We start from the raw sequence: 12037 nt of genomic DNA on the forward strand, positions 1-12037 counted from the left end.
TAAACATTAAATTTCAATTAAAAAAAAAAGTTGAATTTTTTTTAAATTAACTTGACGTTAAAACGCAACTTTTAAAAAAATTTCTAGGATGGAGAAATGGAAAATATTTTTTTTTATGGTAGATTGATTTTTTTATAAAAATTCTAATTCAAACATTTTCCAAAAAAAAAATATTCTGATGATTTTAAAAGATGCAGAGAGTCATTTCAAATCAAAAAGCTCTTAGTAGTTAACGTTCTAAAGGCATTGGTTTTCGAGTTATTTCTAATTTAAGCTCGAAAAATTATTTAAATTTAGGAAAATACACGTTCTTCTCAATTTGTCCGTGGTTCTTCAGCAAAAACCATACGTTCATTGGAATGCTTGATCAAAAATATACAATTCATTCTTTGACAATCGTGTGTTGGGCGAACGGTACTCAAGAAAAGAGCTCTGAGAAATCACACACTATAACAACTTCACCATCTTTCAAATTATTTTTTGCTTCTCTCATGTAAGCCGACTGTTGAGTTTTTATGTGATCGTGGGTTATCAACTTTTCCAACTTTTCACAAAAATAAGAGACAAATTCATCAATTGATTTCACAAGTGTCTCTATATTACATCGATCTGTTGCAATCAACTGTTCGAAAGGTATTTCTCTTATATAACGTTCCTCAAGTTCTTTGAAAAAACTGTTTTCAAAATCTAAACGGCTTGGGCAATGTTCACATTTGCGGAGATAACAATATTTGGATCGTGTAGTTGAGCTACATAAAATTTAGAATCATTATGGAATAAATATTTCTTTAGACTGTGTATCATCAATTCAGCATTCTCGTGATCAGTACAAACACAAATATTATGAGATCCTGAGCTTCCAAGTAATTTATAATGCTTAGGTTTCAAAGCTCTAAAACAGTGGTTCGCAACCGGGGGTCCGCGGCCGACAAGGGGGCCGTAAGGCTCATCTAGGGGGGCCGCGAAGCTCTTGGTTAATTTGACAGGTATATAAATTTTTTTTCAGATATCTCTGTGAAAGCGGATTTTTAAATGTACTGCGTATTAGGACTAAAACGTAAAACAAATTAGACTTGCAGGACGATGTGAGACCGAGAAAATTCTTTGTGCTTCGCAAAGGGGGCCGCGGAGCTCTTTGTGATTAGCAAAAGGGGCCGTTTAGCCAAAAAGGTTGGGAACTACTGCTCTAAAAGAAGTCAACCCAATATCGGTTTTGCTGATATCTTTAAAATAAGCGTAATCCTCACGAATTGAATGCATGAGGAGTCGCTTTTGCACATGCTGTCGTTACCATCTTTTCCTGAAACGTAGTCCTTTGGCCTGGCATGGTTCTACTGACCTGGTCAGTGTCATAAAACTGCAATACTTCCAGGGGCAATCCATGTCCAAGCCTCACGTCAGTAATAGCCAATATTCCACTAACCTCTGATATGCGCCGAGCATGTTTCACAATGTATTTTGTTGTTTCAAACTTTTCTGTTACCGTTTGATGGTTCCAAGATTTCGGTAGAACCGAAAGTATTCTTACTTTATCTTCCCTCGAGCATTCGGGGGCAGTAAATTTTTCTTTTAACTGCAAAATCATCTCTTCGAAGTCTCTCGCTTTACGTTTCAATAAATTCAGGTCATCTTCAGCATCGAAATCGAAAATGTTTTTTCTTATACGTTCAGTAATGTTCAGATACTTTTTTTCAGGATATTTTCTCTGATTGACCTTTGCTAGTGATATCGGTGAAACGCTGATTCCACCTTGGCCTTTGTTGAATAACTCAATTTTCTGTGTTCTGGAGTATTCTTTTTGAATTTTTTCTTGAGAACATGATGATACGATTGATGGTATCTCCGCCGATTCGTACACAGATGCAGATGGTTGCAACTCCGTCGGTAGAATGTTTCTTCCAGAGCCTGATGTTGATGGTTCCAGGAATGAATTGTGTGGATGCTCTTCGAGATCAAATTCATCTTTCACTTCGATACAATATAATCTACACGAATCACAAATTGATAAAAACGTAATAAAATGAGCTTGACTGTTCAATATTCTTAATTTTGCAATAACGTTTTCGTTTAATTTGCGTAAGCTTGATGAGCACCGACGATCAGGAAAGGGTTTACAGCACTTAGGCTTGGTGTACACACTTATTCTCGTTTTAATTGTTCAGTAATTTTTATTACGGTCATGTTCAGAAAATTTGAAAAAATACTGATCATTTTGTAATTTTCTCAAAAAAAACTGATGTCGGTTGAAGTTTTTACCGAATTACCGTTATGCAAAAGATACTTGACGAGCTCAGCAAAAAACATTACTGACCTTTTCTGTAAACTAAAGTATGTTCTGCACTTTCATAAAGTTCAGTAAATATTTGACGATCTGTCAGCATCTTCCTAGGTGTTGCTGAAAACTCTTCAATTGTTTAACTGAACTCTTGTTGTTTTTGACGTTGACTAACGTCTATATCGAAGTTAGGCCCCTGAATTTGAAAATCTAGTAATTCAACCAGGGAAAACCAGGGAAAAGTGGTCAGGTTTTGAGCGCTTATTTTGCAGTCATCTATAATCAGGTTTTCGAGGATTTGGCATCAATCCATCAGAAATTCTTTTACGGTTAAATTTATGTAACAAAAACAAACTATTGTTTGAGATACACTATTGAAAAATTGGTAATCAATATCGATTGTCTTAATCATACCGCGCAGCCAATCACTACCACTCTTCCCAAGCACAGTCGACACTAACGGATACAATCGATCTGACTTTGTTGTATTGTTGTTGTCACTTTATGTTTCCGATGTTTATTTGCTTTGCTTGTGAATTCATTCTCTATGTAACCTCTCCTTCTTTCTAACTAACTGACGAAACCTTGGTATGAAACGTACTGCTCGAACATTTCACCCCATCAGTTTCATTATTAAACCGTACCGGTTACATACGGACGCTAGCAGCTAGAAGGAGAAAAGACAAAATAGTACCGGTCATCTCGTGCCGGTTTCACCCGTTATGCTGGTGGCTGTTAGTAATACATGGCTACTGCAAAATACTAAAATGGCTGAAATTCTGGACGTACTAACCAATAAACGAGAATAATCGGCAACTGGTACCTTTTGGTGCCTCGAAGTTTTGTAAAAGAAGCGTTGCAATTCCCTCTACTATATGTTTCAATGTAATATAACAATACGGTAGTCAACGTCATGCGGTCGTGTCTTGAATACCACCCTCCTACCATTTACTGTACTGTTCGGCAATTTTTGTGCATCTGTCAAAACGAAATATCAAATGTCCGCCATTTTCAAATATTCAGAGTTCCGAAGCTGAGTTTTTAAGTGTTTCGCGTGTGATTTTCAAAAAAATGGATATCTCACTTTCAAATCTACAAGAAAACGACGTAGAGGTACACGATCTATTCAGTCAGCATATGGAAATTTTTCCACCACAGGAGAGCAGTTTACTAGAAGCCTGCAACAAAAAGCCTGTATTCATCATAACATTAAACGTATCAAGTTTTTACTCGAATGTGCTGGGAACACCAGTATAATCGATCTAAACAATCCAAAATTTCTTTCTAAAATTATTCAACAGTTGCAATAGCAACTTTCACAATGGTTCATATTCCTCTCGTAACCATGAAAAAACTTTACGTTTACAGAATGCTCGGTAATTTGTGACGAATCGTCAGCTTTGTAAATTTACAGAACGCTCGGTAATTCGTGACGAATAGTCAGCTTTGTAAATACCGAATCATGCAGCAATTTTTGATGAACGCTTCGTAAATTTTCATTGAGCTATCTTCTATGTTTGACGTTTCAGCGAGAATGAAAAATTACCGAGCACTCGTCAAGCAAATAAATTGTTGAACAGATTGCTGATGGCTCAGCTGTTGAGAACTCGTTAAAAAGATTGCTGAGTTCGGTAAAAGAAACTAAGTGTGTATTCCATTTTCACTTTATTCATCTTCACAAAATGCAAACTGTTACTAACACTTCTAAAGAAGTGCAATCGTATTTATATACGAAAACAGATATTATAGGATATTGGTAGCGTACTTTACAAGTAGGTAGTGTTGCACGACAAACATATTTTTTTATAAAACATTCGGCAAAGGGGAACGTGAAGGTAGGCTAAGGTACAGCGCCTGAGTTATTCATCTAACCGTTTTGTTGTCAAAGAATGAATTGTATATTTTTGATCAAGCATTCCAATGAACGTATGGTTTTTGCTGGAGAACCACGGACAAATTAAGAAAAACGTGTATTCTCCTAAATTTTAATAATTTATCGAGTTTAAATTAGAAATAACTCGAAAACCAATGCCTTTAGAATGTAAACTACCAAAAGCTTTTTGATTTAAAATGACTCTCTGCATCTTTTAAAATCATCAGAATTGATTTTTTTCGAAAAATTTCATTTAAAAATATTGGAATCTCATTTATTTACTTAGCATCATCGGACAACAGGGTCTACATGAAAAAAATAAAACTTAACCCTCTAGTGCCCAATGCCGCCATTTGGCGAAGTCCGTTTGAAAATTAATTTGGGCACTAGAGGGTTAAAAACTAACAAATTAAAAAGAGCTTCGGCTACGCAATCGACATTTAAACGTTTCACAGCTAATATTGAAGTCGAACAAATGGAATACGGAATTGAAAATTTTACACATGGCAGTAATTGGTTCGTTTTGACCATATGCAGTCCGAAGGCAAGAGATTCTGAAAAAGTCAGTTGTCCGGAGAATTCTGGAGGGCGCGTTAACATTGATATTGGCTAGAACCCATGGCGCATCTATTGATCCACAAAGCACCTTTCCAACAAACGATTCGATTCGTGCAGTCAAGAGCCCAGTATAAGGACTCTAAACAACTGCCGCTGTTTCAAGGACAGTGCGTACAAGTGTATAGTACAATGCTCGTAAGCAGTACGGATCTCATTAGCAATTTTCATTATAAATCCCAGGTTCTTGCTTGCTTTGGAAATGATACTGCTGTAATGATCGTGGAATTTGAGTTCGGTATCCAGCAGAACACCGAGATCTTTTACAACCGTAACTCGCTCAATATCCTGACCGTAATAGAGTAGTTGTATTCAATAGGGGCTTTTCTTCGGCTGAAGCTGATTACGGAGCACTTGGCAACACTGAAACTGAGACGGTTACAAACACACCGTTCATGGAATATATCAATCAATTTTTGTAACTCAATACAATCAGTAACTGAGTGAACTACGAAAGAGATTTTTAGGTCATCAGCGTACACGATTCTACATCCTGGAGGAAGTGCCAAGCAGACATCGTTGTAATACAGCGAGAACAGTGAAGGTCCAACATTACTACCTTGAGGTACGCCTGAAGTACTCCGGAAACCGCGAGATTCTGCGTTCCCTAGTTTTACAGATAAATAGCGGTTTTCAAGGAACGATTTCAACCACCGGACGAAGGTAGTAGAAGCTCCAAGATGCTTTAATTTGGATAACAGTACATTGTAATCAACGCGGTCAAACGCTGCCTTAATGTCAGTATAAACCGTGTCGACTTGTGCTCCATTTTCCATATTCTGCAGACAAAAACAGAATTTAACTAGATTTGTACTAATTGAGCGAACAGGAAAAAAGCCATGCTAGTCCGTTGAAATGTATTGCGTAACACTCCTTTGCAACGAGCCACCGATCAAAATCTCAATCAGTTTTGACCCAGCACAAAGCGATGTAATCCCCCGATAGTTTGTGACATCACTTTTGTTTCCTTTCTTGAATACAGGAAAAATATAGGACCTTTTCCAGCATTCAGGAAATGTTTCCTGATGAAGCGACTGGTTGATAATTAACTGTAACGGTTTTGAAAGAGCAGAGGCGCAATTTTTCAGTATGATTGATGGTATTCCATCCGGTCCGGGGGTCAATGATGATTTTAACTGCTTCAAAGCCCCTACAACTTCAATTTAGGAGAAACTAGTTGAGTTTATATCACATAAATTTGCAGAAACGAACTTTAGCGCATTTTGTACATCACGAATTGAGGCACTACTGGTAGCGAAAACACTAGCAAACTGCTGAGCAAAAAGATTACAGATGTCTTCAGTATTACTGGCAGATTGATCGTGAAGTGTCAAAAATGTTTGAATTACAATTTTTATTAAAAAAAATCAATCTACCATAAAAAACATATTTTTCATTTCTCTATCCTGGACTTTTTTTTAAAAGTTGCGTTTTAACGTCAAGTTTGTTTAAAAAAAAAATTAAAAAACTTAACTCCTTTTTTAAATTGAAATTTAATGTTTATTTTTAATGTTTAATGTAATTTTTGTACAGTGTATAATTTTTTTATGATGCATTTTTATTTCCCTACAACTCATTCTCAGACAGTTTTTCTATACAACCAACGGTTTCTGGACTACAATGCTTCGAATAAAACCTATGCCAAAGGACATACGCCCTTTTAGAATGTAACTCATGGGTGTAAGAAATCTCTCCATCTGTGAAAAATGCTCAGTTTGCTAAGTCAAATACGTGCGCAAAGTTTCATTCAAATCAAAAATGGTCGATATTCGACCATCGGTCATTTGGCGCGTTTTGTCTCTATTGAATTTTACTGTAATCGGACTGTAACTTCGTGAACCGAAATGTGAAAATCACGAAACTTCAGTATCTCAGAAACTACACAACCGATTTGATCAATATCATCAGACGAGCGGGTTAGTTAAGGGTTAACTGGTGAAATATGATTGAAAACGTGGCTGCCCTACACGTTTCCATTTCATTTGATGATAATCGAACTTAAGCAACCGTTATGTATTAAATTATTGATAAAACAACGAAGGTCTATTATCTCAAAGATTACATGACTTATTTGAACATAACTAGTGTCACACGAACGAGTCATCTCTCAAACTTACAAGTAACTAACTTCATAACAATTAGACATGTGGCTCAAAAGTTTTGGAAAGAAAAGAAATTCAAAGACTATTTAAAACTATACCTGCTTTGATCGATATATGTGGCCTCAACATGATTTAAATGTGGTATCGTACTATTCGAATGTTCCAAATTCATTGATTCCTTGCGATGTGTTTATAGTCTGCAAATGCACGACGAATCGGCCATAGGATATGAACAAAGTCAAATAACAAATCGTTTGGAATGATTGGTTTTATCGAAATAACAACATCCTTGACTTTTGGCTTCTATACATCGCCTTGTTTCTGAATATATTCATATTGGGTGGTATTCGGTCATTTTCGGCAGATTTTCTGGCATCAATCTGACACCGGAAATACCATTATTGGGAGGTATTCAGTTATTTTGGTTGTTTTCCAGAAACTAACAGTGGTCGTCTTTATATTCAAAATGGTGTCCAGGGTCAATGTTTGGTTTCTATGCATCATATCGATTACGGAAATATCCATATTGAGTATAATTCGGTCATTTTCGACTGTTTCCTAGAAGTTGCCATTTAGCAATTCAAAATGGTGCCTGAGATCAATTGTTAGCTTATTGCATCATTCTGGTTCCAGAGATACCCCTATTGGATGGTATTTGGTTATTTTAGGCTGTTTTTCATAAACCGGAAGCCGCCATCTTGGATTTCAAAATGGTATTTAAGATAATTTCTGGCCTATGAGCGTCATTATGGTTGAAGAAACACCCATATTGGGTGTTATTCACTCATTTTCGGCTGTTTCCCAGGAACCGGAAGTCGCCAACCTAGAATCTTAAATGGGGTCTGTGGTCGATTTCAGCTGCTGTGTATCATTCTAGATCCACAGATACTCAAGTTAGATGGAAATTGGCCATTTTTGGCTGTTTTCCAGAAACCAGAAGTTGCCATCCTATAATTCATAATGGTGTCTGAGGTCAATTTTTAGCTTCTTGCAACATTCTGGCTCCGAAAATACTCACATTGGGTGGTATTTGGTCACTTTTTGTCATCTGGGTGTAATTCTGGTTCCGAAAACATTCATATTGAATGGTATTTGGTCATTTCAGGCTGTTTGCCAGAAACCGGAAGTTGCCATCTTACAATTCAAAATTTTGTCTGAAGTCGATTTGTGGCTCCAGTGCATCATTACGATTCCGGAAATATCCATATTGGGTGGTATTTGGTCGTTTGTCGCTGTTTTTCCGAAGCCGGAAGTCGCCATTTTGGATTTCATAATGGCATTTGGAGACAATTATTGGATTTTGAACGTCATACTGGGTAAAGCAACACACATATTGGGCGGTATTTGGTAATTTTCAGCTGTTTTTCAGAAACTAGAAGTCGCTATCTTAGAATTCAAAATGGTATCTGTGGTCGATATTAGCTCCTGTATATCATTCTAGTTCCGAATATTATAATATTGGGTGGAAATCGGCCATTATTTGTTACCACTAAAAACATTCACCTGCCAAATATGGTTCCATTTAGTTAATTAGTTCGCGAGATGTGCAGAAATTTGTGCAGAAACATGTGCTTCCAGAAGAGGGATGGGCGTCGAACCATTATGGACATATTTGTTACATCTAAAAACATTCACATACCAAATTCAAATTTGGTTGTATTTTTTTGATTGGTTCTTGAGCTGTGCGAAATTTGTGTTTCATTTGTATGGAACTCCTTCCTTATAGAAGAGGGAGGGGTGTCAAACCATTATGCACATATTTGTTACCCCTAAAAACATTCACATGCTAAATTTGGTTCCATTTGCCCGGTTAGTTCTTGAGGTGTGCACAAAACTGTGTTTCATTTGTATGGCACCCCTCCCTTCCAAATAAAGGAGGGGTGTCAAAACATTATGGACATATTTTTTACCACTTAAAACATTTACCTGCCAAATTTGGTTCCATTTAGTTGATTAGTTCTCGAGATGTGCAGAAATATGTGTTTCATTTGTATGGAACCCCACCCTTCCAGAAAAGGGAGGGGCGTCCAACTATTATGGACATATTTGTTACCCCTTAAAACATCCACATGCCAAATTCGGTTTCATTTGCTTGGTTTGTTCTTGAGTTGTGCAGAAATTTATGTTTCATAGATTACAATATCAATATTTAAGAACCTAAAGAGTGAATATACATTTATTGGATTGAAGCGTTCATGTAAACCTATTTTTACAAATAAAAGTTTGAATGAAAAAGGCTGGGTCTGACCGCTAGGTGGATCAATTTAGGTTTTTTATTTTAACATCATCAAGAAATTCTGTGTTTTCGTCAGAGTAATCGGAACGATTTTAGTTCTGTTGGTTGTTATTAAACATTGGTTTCTTAGCCGGTGTAGGATATTTTCGAGTTGGAAATATTGTCGACTGCCCTAGGTGGGGACTCTCTTATAAATTAGATGAAGTTGACAGTTGGACTTATGCTTTGCTTGCTGCTCACGGATGCAATTAATGTTTGACAGTTGACAAATAAATTGATACCGACAACGCTTCGTCGATGTATTAATTGATTTTTGACGATTTCTTCTCTATTTTAATCGCTGCAAAGCATTTGATCAATTGTGAAGAAATTTATATCTGTGATGAAAACCAATTCGTTTCTATGCTTATCTGGTTTAATTGCTTAAGAATAACTATTATGTAGATAAATCGTCTTTCTTAAACCTTTGTAGGGGTAAGCGGTGGGACCATCACCATCATTCTCAGACAGTTTTTCTATGCAACCAACGTTTCTGAGCTACAATGCTTTCAATGAAACCTATGCCAGAACACATTCACCATTTGAAGAAATAGCTCATGGGTCTAAAAAATTTCTCCATCTGTGAAAAATGCTCAGTTTGCTGAATCAAATACGTGTGCAAAGTTTCATTCAAATCAAAAATGGTCGATGTTCGACCATAGGTCATCTGGCGCGATTCTGCTCGGCTGAAACAATTTCCTTCAGTATCCGTTTGTCAGCTTCACGTTTTCCACTCCGCCAGACTAGTAAAATACAGTGATCTGAATTTTGACGACATACCATGCCACCTTACTAAAGTAAAAGACTTTTATTTTGTGACAGTGCGTCTTGAACTGTTCTACAGATCAGACGTGTTTTCGGTTGCTTGTGGACTGGTCTTTGACTGCCTATAGCTTCAAAGTTTGTGTTTTGTCAGTGTGTCTTTTGAAGACTACCTGAAAGTTATTTCCCATCAGTCTTTCTCAAGACTACCTACTTTATAATTTAACATTTATTTTAACTTTTAATTTGTTTTAACTTTTTTCGTATCACCTGAAATGACAGGGCGGAAAAAACCGCGCATCACTACGAGGAAAAAGAGAGAGCATTCTCTCTCGGACAATTCGAGTGTCTGCAGCGATAACATGTTTGATATTTTGCCTGAGCAAGAAGCCGGTGGAATGGAAGTTATTAGTAATGATTAGAGACAGTGGTAATTCGCGGCAAAAAAGTTGAAATTTCGCGGGTGGCAAAATAAAAAATATTCAAAATTCGCGGTAATTTCGCGGCAACTATTTTTATACAAAATACTAAATAAAGTAAACTGTTTTATTTAATTTGGCATACGGTAATTTAACCGTACGATTCATAATTTCTTTGCATCACTGACTATAAGTACATACTGTGTCAAATTGTGTTCAGTTATGTTTTGGTGTCGATAGGCACGTAGTTTTGGCTCACGCTGCGTTTCGTATTTTCCGAGTTTCCAGGAATTGATAAATATTATTTGCCAACCGGAAAAAGCTCAGGAAAACTTCCGCGATCCGAATACCTACAAAAATTATAATACCGCACCGATCTCACTGTCAGGTATTTTAAAATTGCTTACTAGTAGGTACTTAGGTCATTTAGCAACTTCGATTTTGGCTGCACACTCTGGAATTCATTTCATTGGTTGCGTAGTTGCCCTCGAGGTGCCCATTATTCTTCAGCTTTGTCCGTGTCGCGGTTTTCAGAAAATTCGCAGGTTTCGAAAAATGTTCCAAGATTGACATAGAATGCTGCTATTTTTCATTACTTTCGCGGCATTTCGCGGGTTTTTGTAAATTTCGCGGCCGACGCAGGATTTTGCGGAATTCGCGGCTTCCGCGAAATCGCGATTTACCACTGTCTATAGTAATGATACTATAAAAAATGTAAATTCTTTAGAAAAGGAGAAAGTTCCACCTATTGTGGTAACTATTTCTTCTGAATTTAATATTTTTAAAAAGGAACTTTCAACGTTTGTTTCTGACGTTAAAGTTACCTATCAAATTGGTCTTAGAGGTGAATACCGCTTATCACTTATTAGCCGACTCAATAAAGGGTCGTGATCGTCTTGTTCAGTATTTAACTGACAAGATGTACAATTTTTTTACCTACGACACCAAGAACGTCAAGCCGTTCAAGATTGTCTTGAAAGGTCTCACCAATGATCAAACCGTTGATGAGATCAAAATTACTTTGACAGAATTACTTGGCATAGCCCCTACCCAAGTAATTCTTATGAAACAAAAATCACGAGGTAAAAACAGTCAGAGAGCTGGAGTTTCCCTTGTGAACTATTTAATTCATTTTAACCGCAGTGAGGTTAACAACTTAAAATTTTTTGAAAAAGCACATGCTTTATATAATGTGCGTGGAAAGTGGGAAATTTATAGGAAGTTTGGCGGAGGTGAAAAGCATATCACCCAATGCCGTACTTGCCAACGATATGGCCATGGATCTAATTTCTGTAACATGGACTTAAAATGCCTTTATTGTGGAAACTCTCACAAAAAGGACACATGTCCTGTGAAAGAGAGTAAAAAATTTCAGTAAACGAAATTCAATTTCCCAATCAAAACAAACTTCAAAACATAATTCTCCAAGCACAGCTGTACCAGCAAATTTTTCTACTCCTTTGCATACCCGTTTAACATATGCAAGTAGTTCGAACATTAGTTCACCTAATGTTGGTAGTTCGAAAATGACCGTTAACATGAGAGGTAAACAAAAACCGGTAGAAAATAAAAATATACCTATTACCCCAGCTAATATTGCTACCGAAAATATTTTTTCTAATGTTAACTGCTTGGGGCCTATTACGGCAGGTAAACTTTCTTTTCTGCAACAGGCAATGTTCGATCTTATGAACGCCATGTTGCAGGCAAAATCCA

Source organism: Wyeomyia smithii, chromosome 2, assembly GCF_029784165.1.
Source record: "Wyeomyia smithii strain HCP4-BCI-WySm-NY-G18 chromosome 2, ASM2978416v1, whole genome shotgun sequence".
Classification (NCBI taxonomy): domain Eukaryota; kingdom Metazoa; phylum Arthropoda; class Insecta; order Diptera; family Culicidae; genus Wyeomyia; species Wyeomyia smithii.